At 52.4% G+C, this 11,080-nt stretch overlaps 1 long non-coding RNA gene across 2 annotated transcripts; it reads right to left on the bottom strand.

Moving 5' to 3' along the window:
* Positions 1-2,597: 2,597 nt before the first annotated feature.
* Positions 2,598-10,703, bottom strand: LOC121030382 (uncharacterized). Of its 2 annotated transcripts, XR_005790175.1 has the most exons (3): positions 10,551-10,703; positions 9,703-9,810; positions 2,598-3,785 (listed from the first exon to the last, which is right to left on the bottom strand). It is a non-coding gene; the product is annotated as an uncharacterized LOC121030382 (long non-coding RNA). The 2 variants fall into 2 exon arrangements; XR_005790176.1 differs by lacking the exon at positions 2,598-3,785 and having other exon boundaries at positions 6,532-9,810; positions 10,551-10,702.
* Positions 10,704-11,080: the final 377 nt, after the last annotated feature.

Raw genomic sequence — 11,080 nt, 5'->3', positions numbered from 1 at the left:
CAAAGAGGGTGGAGCTCTCTGCCCATAGCTTGAGTGATGAGCCTTGTTTCCTTCAGATGCATTTTCTATACTGCGGCTGTAGGCTCTGTTTGTGGTTGTAACAGTTCATTCTGATCAATGACCTAAATCGTGGAAGGTTACTTACATTGTGCAGATGGAAGGAAAGCTGGGAGAGGGCTGCTGTTTTGGACGAGCAGTTCCAAGAAGTGCTGGAATGGTGAGTAAACCAGGAAGGTGGGGCTCAAAGGCATGATCGAAGGCTTGCTGCACCTCCATGGAAGCTAAATCATGGTGGGTCATGGGGCTTGGACACAAGGGGATTTAAGCTTTGCCAGAAGATTCACTGTATTTTGTAATCAGCCCTACTAGTTAGACTACAGACAGCCTCCTCAGGGTCTCAGAGGAGTTAATCCTCAGAGCCCCAATGGGTCTTTCTTTTTTCACACTTACCACCTACTCCCTTTCTCACCAGCCCGCTCAAGTATCCCTATCGTCATCTACCTGTCTACTGGCATCAACCAGTCCACCCACCCGTCACCTATCCATCCAAGTACCCATCCATCCATCTATGTACCCAACCATCTATTCACCCACATATCCATTTACCCATCCAACAGCTACCCACCCATTCATCATCCCATTATCCATCCATCCATCTATCCATCCATCCATCCTTCTGGATATAGCATCCACCAAGTGCCCATCTCAGGCACTGTATCAGGTGCTGGAGAGCTAACAGATGAATTAGATGCAGCTCCTAGTTTCAAAGAGCTCATGACCCATTTTCAGGTGGGCATGTGTGTGAATAGGAAAACAAAGGAAAGAGTCAGAGAAGGCCTTACATTGGGAGAAAAGGAATGTTTCTATTTAAGGTTTCTGGAGTCAAGTGAAGGGTGGAAAAGGAAAAACACTGAGGAACTAAACAGAAAGTGCCATGTCAAGATTTACATTTTAGGACCATGTCTTTGGCAGTTCCAGGCAGGATGGATTACAGGGGAGAGATGAAAGGGTGAGTAGTTGGCAGTTTGTCCTAACATTCTTCATGAAGAATGAGGTGGCCCTAGGGAATCAAAGGAGAAAGGTCAAAGAAGGCCATAGGGTGAGATGCTTTGCTGGTGTAATTTCAGGCTGGGACTAGCATGTTTGATGTTTGGATTGGATGGATATTTTAAAGTGTAGGAGCAGAGATCAGGTTGGGGCTCTGGGCAGCCTAGGGGCTGTGAAGGCCAAGACATCATCATTGCCTGGTAAATGGTCTTCTCTTATTCCCCAGGCCTGGTGCCCTCCAATACTTCCTCCTCCTACCATCCTTGCTTCCCCTGACCCACCCCTCCCCTCCCATTTCTAGAATTATGAGAGCTGACAACAGCCAAGGGTCAGGGGAGAATAAGTGAATTTCCTGCTTGTAAATCACTGCAGGAGCACAGACTGTTCTTTGCAGTTGCACCCTGACCAGCAGCCATTTATCTGGATAATGCATTTATTTATTGCCGCTTGACCGTTTTGCATTGAGATATATGTGCAAACTTAAAGTGCCAATGATTTGCTTGCAGACATCAAAGGTAAGGAAAGAAAATGCAATTGGGCATATTAGATTATTTGGTATTGAATTCAGAGTCCGCAGCCTCCCATTTTTCTCCATCTTTGCCTTTTCTACAAATCAATTTACATGACTTTTGCTGGAAATATTCATTGGGATCCAAATCTGTGGGCAAAATCCAGCCTTAGTGATCATTTTCCTAGCAGAAGGCGGTGAGACACTGAGCAGGGTGGCTGCTGGGCTCGTGTCAGGGTGGCTGTGCTGAGCAGGTCTCCTGCCTCCATCCTTCGCACCCCACAGCCACAGCGTGGGAGCAGGGGCACACACACGTGTGCATGCATACACTCACGTGCACACACACAGGATGAACTAGTCACTGAACTGTGGGGAGGTATTAAAAGAACGGGTCACTGATAGCTGGAGGAAATCGGGCTTGTCCTAAAGCTGCTGGGGCTTGGTGAAATCATAAGGAGGTCTCTGGGTTCTTTCTTCGGAGAGACTCAGGGGTGAGCACGCCTCATCTGGGGTGTGTGTGAGGATTAGGTTCCCAATGTGAAGATGCGGCAATGTCCAGCATTGAGGCTCTCCTCACTCTTATCTTCTTCTTGCTGGAGGTATGGGTGGGGCCTTGCGGTCAGTTATGTGGCTGGGAAGGTGGTCACCATCCAGGCAACCTGGCTGGCAGCGCCCAGCTCTCCTTCTTCTCTGTGGAGCCTCCCACCCACTCCCGGCAGCTCCCTGCCCTTCTCCAAGTCCAGACCTCTCAGCCTCCTGACCTCTCCTCACACCCCTTCCTCTACCCAAATGATGTCTCTCCTACCTCATGAAACATCCAGTCACAGCATCACATTACCAATAATATTTTTCTATCTTTTTTTTTTTAATTTTTTTTAACGTTTATTTATTTTTGAGACAGAGAGAGACAGAGCATGAACGGGGGAGGGGCAGAGAGAGAGGGAGACACAGAATCGGAAGCAGGCTCCAGGCTCTGAGCCATCAGCCCAGAGCCCGACGCGGGGCTCGAACTCACGGACCGCGAGATCGTGACCTGAGCTGCAGTCGGACGCTTAACCGACTGAGCCACCCAGGCGCCCCGACCAATAATATTTTTCAACAATCGCTTCCAGAGCAAAGTTTACTTGGCAAGGTAGAATGACATGTAGGCTAAGGCACGGAACACTTAGGCTCTAGCTGGCTTTATCTCACTGACTCCATAGCTTCCTGCAAGGCCCTTTGTGGGTCTCCATTTCTGTATCTGTTAAATGGGGTAATTCTTGCTTGCTTACTTCATCAGGTTTTATAAAAATCAACAAGACAGAGAATGTGGAAATACTCTAAGGTAGGAACTTGCTGTGGAGCAGTGACTGAACGTGAGCCCCAAGTCCATGGCTTCTGCTGCATTCTCTGTGTGACTCCAGGAGTCCCTCACGTCTCTCATCTTGGGGTCCCTCCTCTGTAACACCTCAGACGGCTGTTCGGTTGTTCTGATGAGGCTGGCAGGAACAAGTAACTGTGACCAGGGAGCCACAGGCTTTGCTCAGGCCTGCCTGCCACATACTGAGTCCTCATGACCGCAGGGATTGCTATTTATTTTTAAGAAAACATTAAAATATGTGGAACTTGGGTGATTGAAAAAATGGGATTACTTTGTGAATCGAGAAGAATTTAGAAAAGCTGGGGTCTCAAGGGGAAAGGGTCCTTTCTTCCAAGTGCAATCCTTTGTCCTGAAATGAACAAGGAGCATGGGGGCAGGGGAGGTGGGAGAGAACCAGCTCTTGGGAACCTGGTGTCCTGTGGTTCCTCTGTCTGCCTGCCCTCCAGCCTCCCATGTCCTGAGAGTCTGGCATGACCTGAGTGGGCAGGTGGCTGTGCAGAGCCCTGTGGTTCTTCCTGCTCCTCTGGGGAGCTGTGCTCTGTGAACACTCCCTCCATGCCAACCAGGGGTGGGCCCCGACACTCTGCCTGTCCCCTGTCACCCACCTCAGCCTCCCCTGCCTGTTGTTCCCTGTTGCCTGCAGGAAGCTAGTCTAATGAGGTGCACTTGGAAGCCTGCTGGCTTGGGCAAAACTGCTCTGTCAGCATTTCTTCAGCTTCTAATAAATTCACAGAAAAACTCCTTGCAGACAAAAGCTTGGCATGGAGGCTCTCTGCTCAGAAAGGTGGCTCCTCTTGAAAATCAAGTGGGAATCAGTTTCCAGGGCTGTCCCCACCTCATGGTTTCCTTTTGGGAAAGGATGTGGAGGGGCTGAGGAAGGAAGAGGGCAGGAAACCACTTGAAAATTTCAGACTTGCCTCCCCCAACCCTTGTCTCTCCCCCCAATGCCCTCCCCTCTCCCTCCCTTTTTCTCCCTCCTTTCCCCTCCCTCCCTCCCTCTCTCCCCACCCGCCCTCGTCACTCTCACTGACAGGGTCTGTGGCTGCCCTGGTATTACTCTTTGAAAACCTGGAGACTCCACCATTACATTCCTCCACCAGAGTGGAGCACGGTATTCTGTCTGTGCAAAGTGTTTCAGTCCCTGACATGGCACCCCTAACACTTGTGGCTTCTTTACACATTGCCACTTGGTTCTGGGAGGAAACCTGGGGGTTTATGGAGTCAGATGGGCCTGGATTATATTTCCAGATCATCCTCTTAGTAGATTGGAGACATGGAGACTTTCACATTCGTGACCACAGATGTGCCCAGCACACAGCTGGGGCCTTATAAAGGTGCGGTATGGCCCTGATTCTCATCGTGTCTGAGTCTCCTCTAGGGTGTGCACGTGTATTCCTTCTGGTCATCACACAGCCGCTCTCCACCGGTCTACCGAGGCTGAGGTAGTTCCTGAGGCACACAGGGCCAGATGCTGGTGAGGACAGGTGTCAGTCTGCACCCCTGCAGCAGGGGAGGAGCTGAGCTCCCTTCTGACTGGAACAGAGGTGTCTGGGATTCTAAGGGGGAACCAGGGACTGGAGGCTTGAGCAGAGTCAGGCAAGTGAAAGATTCCAGAAAGTGGGTGAGAGGGCTGGTCAGTGTGGATGCTGTGCTTGGTAACTGGCATTCGCCTAAACTAGATTTGAAGGGCTGCCTCCCTGGACTCTGTGAGGAGGGGCCCTGTCCTTCTTGATGACCACATTTCAAAGGGCTGGCCCAGGAGTCCTTGAGAAATATACTCCTGCGTGGTAGGAAATACAATACCTTTCAACAGAAGGGCCCGCAGAGGAAGAATTTACAATTTTAAGTTTTCTGAAGGAACTGCCTTATTTGGGGGTCAGTTGCCTGCATTCAGATGTCGGCTGAAGCACATGGCAAATTCTCTTGGCAGCCTTAGCTTTCTTCAGCAGGTGTTTGCAGGGGGTTGCTGTGTCCCAGAGATGCAGCCTCAGGCTGCTAGCAGCCACGTTAGTTTGTTCAAGTCCCTCAGTGGGTGTGTGGGCGGTGGAGGGACATTGCTGGTGTTGAAAGTTGCAGTTTTAGAGGCCAAGGCTGAAGCTGAGTGGAAGGGGCCCAGAGAGGCCTGACCAGGTTTTGGTCACCACTGAGTGTCATCCCCAGCAGGAAGCCGAGAGCTGTGATTCCTCTAACTTCCAAAGGAGCACCCTGAGCCCAAGAAAGACCTGCCCACAGTTCCACATGAATGATCCAGAGTCCAGCTTATTGTCACCCTCCTGGGTCCGTGCCAGCTTTGACCCTCTGAATGGAAACAGATGTGGTGGCTCCATTTGACACTCAAAGGAAGGGGGAACGAGAGTTTGTCCCAAAAGGCCCAGAGGTGCTCAGAACATGGCCCTGAGCCTCCTGTGTCCTATTCTCCGAGTGCTGAGAAGGCCCGTTTGCTACCTTGTTTCTTCCCTGGATGGGTTTGTTTTCCTCAAAATGGGTGGAAGGCAGTGAAGTGGTCTCTCTTCTTCACAGGGAGGTGGCTCTGTGCTCACAGAGGCCTCCTCCTGCAGAGCCTTGCATGTGGGGAGCTCCAGGGTCGCTGGCCAGTGTGGGAGGGGCAGGGTGTGGGACATCCCACCTGCTGCACTAGGTGGTCCCCTCACAGGCTGGATCAGGGGTGCATGCTGGAGCTCTCCCGTTGTCCATCTCAGCTCCCCAAGGGCTGGGAGGTAGTGTTCTCTGTGTGGTCTGGGCTGCCGCACCTCTCCAGTGAGCCCATCACCATGGAGCTGACCTGAAGCACCCTCGAGGCAGGCCTGGGCCCCCCTTTGGATGAGGAATGTGGGCTGCGCCACATGCCAGCACGCTGGGGTCTCCCCAGCCACTTTGGCAGCCAGCTCTGTGTGGTGGGTCCTGCTATGCCCAGGCCTGGGTCATGCACCTTCCGGAAGCTCTGTGGCGGTGAGGGATGTAGGGTCCTCCCTATGTCTGAGCGTTCCCTTGTGTCCCGTTCTCAATCTCCTTGGCTCTGCTCAGGTTACACCAGCACCAAACAGCTGGGGCATCCAGTGTAGGGTCAGACACGTGTGCTGGAGGCAGGCCGCCCCAGAGGGTGAGCTGAAGGGGTGGACACAGGTGCTTGTTCCCACTGCCTCGTGTGGGTGCTGGCAGATACAGAGGCTGTGCCTGGAAAGGGCTGGTCCAGAGGGGAAGAGTGGGGTCCCATCCACATGAGGTGGAAGCTGCAGAGCAGAGAGCGGCTGGGGGACCAGGACAGAGGAGTCACTGCTGGGGGAAGGTGCCTCACAGGCTGGATCACCAGGCTGGGCCAGCGTGACCTTGTGCTGTCACCAGGCCACAGCCCAAGGTCAGGTTTTCAAAAGCTAACCAAACTGGAGGGAGATTAAGAACATCATGTCTCACGGGTGCCTGGGTGGCTCAGCCTGTTAAGTGTTCGACCCCTGATTTCTGCTCAGGTCACGATCTCAGAGTTCAGGAGATCGAGCGGTGAGTCGGGCTCCACGTAGACAGCACAGAGCCTGCTTGGGATTCTGTCTCCCTCTCTGTCTGCCCCTCCCCTGCTCGCATTCCCTCCCTCTCTCTCTCTTAAAATAAATAAATAAATTAATTAATTAAAAAAACATTTTTGTTGAAAAAGAACATCTCATGTCAGTTAACAGGAGAGCCCAACTGGATCAGGAAGCAGGTGGTTTGGGACACTAGATTTCCTGATGAAACCGTCCCATGCTCCCCTTTTAGAGGTGTCTCATCTCGTGCCTCAGCACTTCCCTGCTCTAGGTCCATGGATGACACACTCTTGGAACTCCAGGGAACTTCTGAATGAACCCAGTGCCCACTGTTTGGGTCTGTGGACGCAGGGGTACAAGGTGGCATCAGACTCAGGCCTAGGACCTCAAGTGGAGTTTCATCCATTACTACATCTTCTGGATCATTAGTCCCCATGGAGCTGACTTCCCAGGATAAGAGGTGGGAGAATGGCATTTGTCAGTTACTCTTCCTCTATCCCAGGTTCTGCAGTGCAGCATGGCCAGGCATCCCAGGGCTTTGTCCTCGTGCCCCTGCTCTGAGGGGAGGACTTTTGGCCTTCCAGGGTGAACTTCACAGTGACCATGTTCTCATGGGCAAGAAAGCAGCTGTGCCAAGTGGGCCGTCCATAGAATATGCTCACGCCAGGGTGGGACTCTGTCCTGGGGTTTACTCAAGCTCACAGATGGGTGTGATGGATGTCAGAACCCCCTGCAGCACTGTTTAAAACACAGACCCAGGGACCGTGCTGACGCATGCATGTAATCAGGTGGCCTTCAGGCTTGGGGGGCCAGGCTTACTGGGTGGGTGGCAGGCTCCTTCTCAGTCCTGAGCCTGATGCTGGCCTGGGTATATGCAGTGTGACCACTGGGCCTCACAACATTCAACCGTTGAGCCTTGAAATTAGCCCAGTACATGGAGGGATCCCTTCTGGGGTGCTGGGGGCATTCTCAGAAGTCAGGGAAGTGGCATCTTTCCTGGCATGTGTCTCCAGCAGGGTTCTGGCTGCTCCTAGGTCTGTCCAGGAGTGTATCAGCCTGTGTGTCTTTGTTTCTTTCTATGATTCTTAAAACCATTCCTTCTAGGAGGAAGCTATTTTGCCTTCAACATTTGGGCCATTATTGTTGTTTCTTTTTTCCTAGGATTCAGGAAGGAAACCCCTCCTTCCTTCCCTAAATTGCAGTGTCCTGGGGACCATTAGTCCATAACTGGATTGGGCAGGGGGCCCAGTGTCTGCACATAACTTGCCGGGGAGACAGTTTCCTGGGGCCCACCTGATAGGATCAGTTTTAGCCTCCCGATTTCCGTTTTCTCATTCCAGGGCTCAGAACACAGCTCTTAGGCCCAGCTCCTTCCTTGTGTCTCAGTTTCCCCAGGTGTGGAATGCAAGCCCAGCTGTGCTTGCTGTTGGTTGGGGCATGGGGTCATCCTGAGGCTTCATATCTCCTTTGGGAGCTTTGTTTCTCCTCTGGCCTCCGAGGCTTAAAGTCCCAGAACTTGTTTCCTTCTAGGAGGGGCTTTGGCATGAAAGGTGTGGCCCGTCATCAGCTTGCACAGCAGGCCTGGTCCCATTTTCCCTGGCCACTGGTAAGAAATGGGGCTGAGCTTGGCAGGGCCAGATCCTCGGGGAGGAGCACAGCCAGCAGTTGCCCTGGAGCGGGCAGAAGTGTTCTCACTGCCCAGGTGAGATACCTTCCTGTACCTGACTGAGTAGGACAGACCACCAGGGTGGGGGCTGAAACTTGCTGGCCACTCTCCTCAGTCTCTGGTCACCTTTTCCAGCTCAAGCCTGAGATGATGAAGCACTTTCTCTCAGGGTGGTGGGAGCTCCCTGTGCCCCTGGACATCAGGGTCTGGGTCAGAACCCAGATTCCTCCTCCCTTCCCCCTTTTTGGAAGAAGGGCCTTTTGTATTTGGACTGCAATCTTCTTACAAAATCTGCTCCTTGGGCCCTTACACTGCTCTCTGGCCCAGCCTGGAGGGCAGTGAAGTGAGCACAGACCTTGGGATAGAGCTGACCTGGGTTTGAACTCAGCCCTTAGCTGCCAGCACCCCACCAGGGCAGGGAGTTTGCAAGTTTTGCTCCCTTGAGTGGCCCCAGCTCCTAGACCATGTGCTGGGCTTGCTGCATACACTTGCTAAAAGATACGTGTGTGGTATTGGTACCAAAGAACATACTGGTAAGAAACAAAAAACAAGATAACCCAAAACCTGTCAGCACCTCTTCCCTGGTCTCTGTCTCAGCCAGCTCTGTCTCAGTCTGTATTTGTTTATCGATATTTTGATTTTTGAGGTTTAAATCAAGGCAGACAGATGTCTCCTGGGGCAGCTGCTCAGGAAGTGTGTGGGGGCTCCCTTCTGCCTCACTGATCTCTCCTGCCTGGCTTGCTGAGGGGTCCTTGCCTGCAGCAGCTGACCCAACCACATTCCTTCTCACCTGGGGTCTGGCACAGCTTGCTCCCTGATCTCAGGAGTCCCCCTGGGTGGCTGTCAGCCTGGGCTATGTGAAGTGCATAGCAGCTGGGTCTGCCCACTATCCACAGAGAAAGCCCAGGGAATCCCACACGTGGGCCTCACTGCTGATACACCCATTTGCATTGTCACATGTCCATGGTCTTCTCAGTGACACTTCCCCTAAACCATATCGGCTCCTTGCTCTGGCTCATTGTTTTCTGGAAGTTGTGAGTTTGGGGCACAAACACCTACTTCTGTTAGAAACCCCTTTCATGGTTTCCCTCATTGTGAGCCCATGGTGACACTAGGGAGTTCAGACCCAGGCCACAGACATACAACTTTTCATTCCTGGTGACAAGAAGGGATAATCTTGCCTTTTCCAGCTTCTTCTAGAAGCAACACACATTCCTTGGCTCCTGCCTACATGACTCCAGTCTCTGCTTTCATGGTCACAGAGACTCTCCTGCATTTGACTCTCCTGCCTCCTTCTCATAGGGACCCTTGTGATTCCATTTAGGGCTTACCTGGATAATCCAGGAAAATGTTCTCATCTCAGGGGCCTTAATTTAACCATGCCTGCAGTCCCTTTGGCCAAAAAAAGTGATATTCACAGTTTCAGGGATCAGGGCATGGTCATCTTGGTGGCGGGGGGTGGGGTTCAGTCCGCCACAACAACTTTAGAATTTTCTAAATGCACCATGTGTCAAAACTGCAGAGTAGAAAGGATTCTGTAGCTGGGATTCAGACACGGGCTGTAATTGTGGCTCTCCCATGTGGGTGGCCTGGGACAGGACCTCACCTCTCTGGGCCGCAGCTCACTGGGCTGGATCTCAGAGTTCCTAGGCTTCTTCAGCACAGGCACTGCCTTTGAACATTCTTGGTGGCTTGAAATCAAACAACTGAGTGTCTGCATTAGAGGATGGAAAAAAAGAGGGTTGGGTTGAGGCACCACAAAATGAAGTACCAAATGGTGTCTGAACCTTTATTTCTCAGCCCAGGGTCAGTCCCTGCTAATTTATCCAGGTAGTAATTCCCAAAGTCTGAAGACTGAGCTCTTTTCCTTCCCACTGTTTAAAAATGTTTGCTAGGCACTGCCAAGTGACTTGCAGTTTGCTGCAGGTTGGGCTCCAGGAAGCAAGAAGTTTCCCCCAAGCTAACTTGAGGTGCAGATTAGTTTAGGAAGTGTTGGGTCTGCACCTGAGGAAGGAGGGGCAGGACACAGGCTTGGGCAGAGGGCCCAGCTGAGCTGCAGTGACTCAGCTGGCCCCACAGAGAGCTGGGGGTGGCCATGAGAGCGCAGTGGAGTTGGGACAAGGGGTGGGAGCAGGTCTGTGTGAGAGTGTGTCCAGCAGTCATGGATGTGGCCATCTGGGGAAGGGGTGTGGCCCTAGGCAGTCCCCAGGGGCTGCACTTTGAGCAACTGGAGAATGAAGCCTTCATTCCTAAAGGAGGAGCCAAGGCATATCATTCCCTCTCAAACCACCTTTCCTTCTTTCCTTCTTGCCTCTGCACCTTTGCACAAGGTGGTCCCTGTTCCTGGAATGTCTTTCCCTTCTGTCCAGGTCCTTTAGCTCCCTAGTAACTTCTAGTAACTTCTGCCTGGTGTGCTCACCCACCTCAGGGAGCCTACCTCCATGGGCCTCTCACCTCTGCACACTTGAAGCTGCTGCTCTTGCTTTGGAGGCTCTTGCTGTCAGATTATAGGAGTATTTGTTTATGGATCTATACTATGGCCTGAATGTTTGTGACCCCCCCCCCCCATTCATGTTGAAATCTGAACACCCAAAAGTGATGGTATGCAGTAGACAGAGCCTCTCTGGGGAGGGCTTAGGTCATAGAGAGGGGGCCTCTGGGGAGCGCTTAGGTCACAGAGATAGGGCCTCTGGGGCAGGCTTAGGTCACAGAGAGGGCCTCTGGGGAGGGTTTAGGTCATAGAGGGGGCCTCTGGGGAGGGCTTAGGTCATAGAGAGGGGGCCTCTGGGGAGGGCTTAGGTCATAGAGAGGGCCTCTGGGGAGGGCTTAGGTCATGAGGGTGGAGCATTCAAGAGTGGGATTAGTGCTCTGATAAAAGACCCCATAAAGCTCCCTAGCCCCTTTTCACTGTGTGAGGAAATTAGCATCCTTTGGCCTGAAAGAAGCCCTCACCTGACCTGCCAATGCCTTGACCTCCAGTCTCC

Source organism: Herpailurus yagouaroundi, unplaced genomic scaffold (assembly GCF_014898765.1).
Source record: "Herpailurus yagouaroundi ecotype Mexico unplaced genomic scaffold, PumYag 140, whole genome shotgun sequence".
NCBI lineage: Eukaryota > Metazoa > Chordata > Mammalia > Carnivora > Felidae > Herpailurus > Herpailurus yagouaroundi.
The sequence above is the reverse complement of the archived record's forward strand: the minus strand, read 5'-3'. Positions and strand labels throughout refer to the sequence as shown.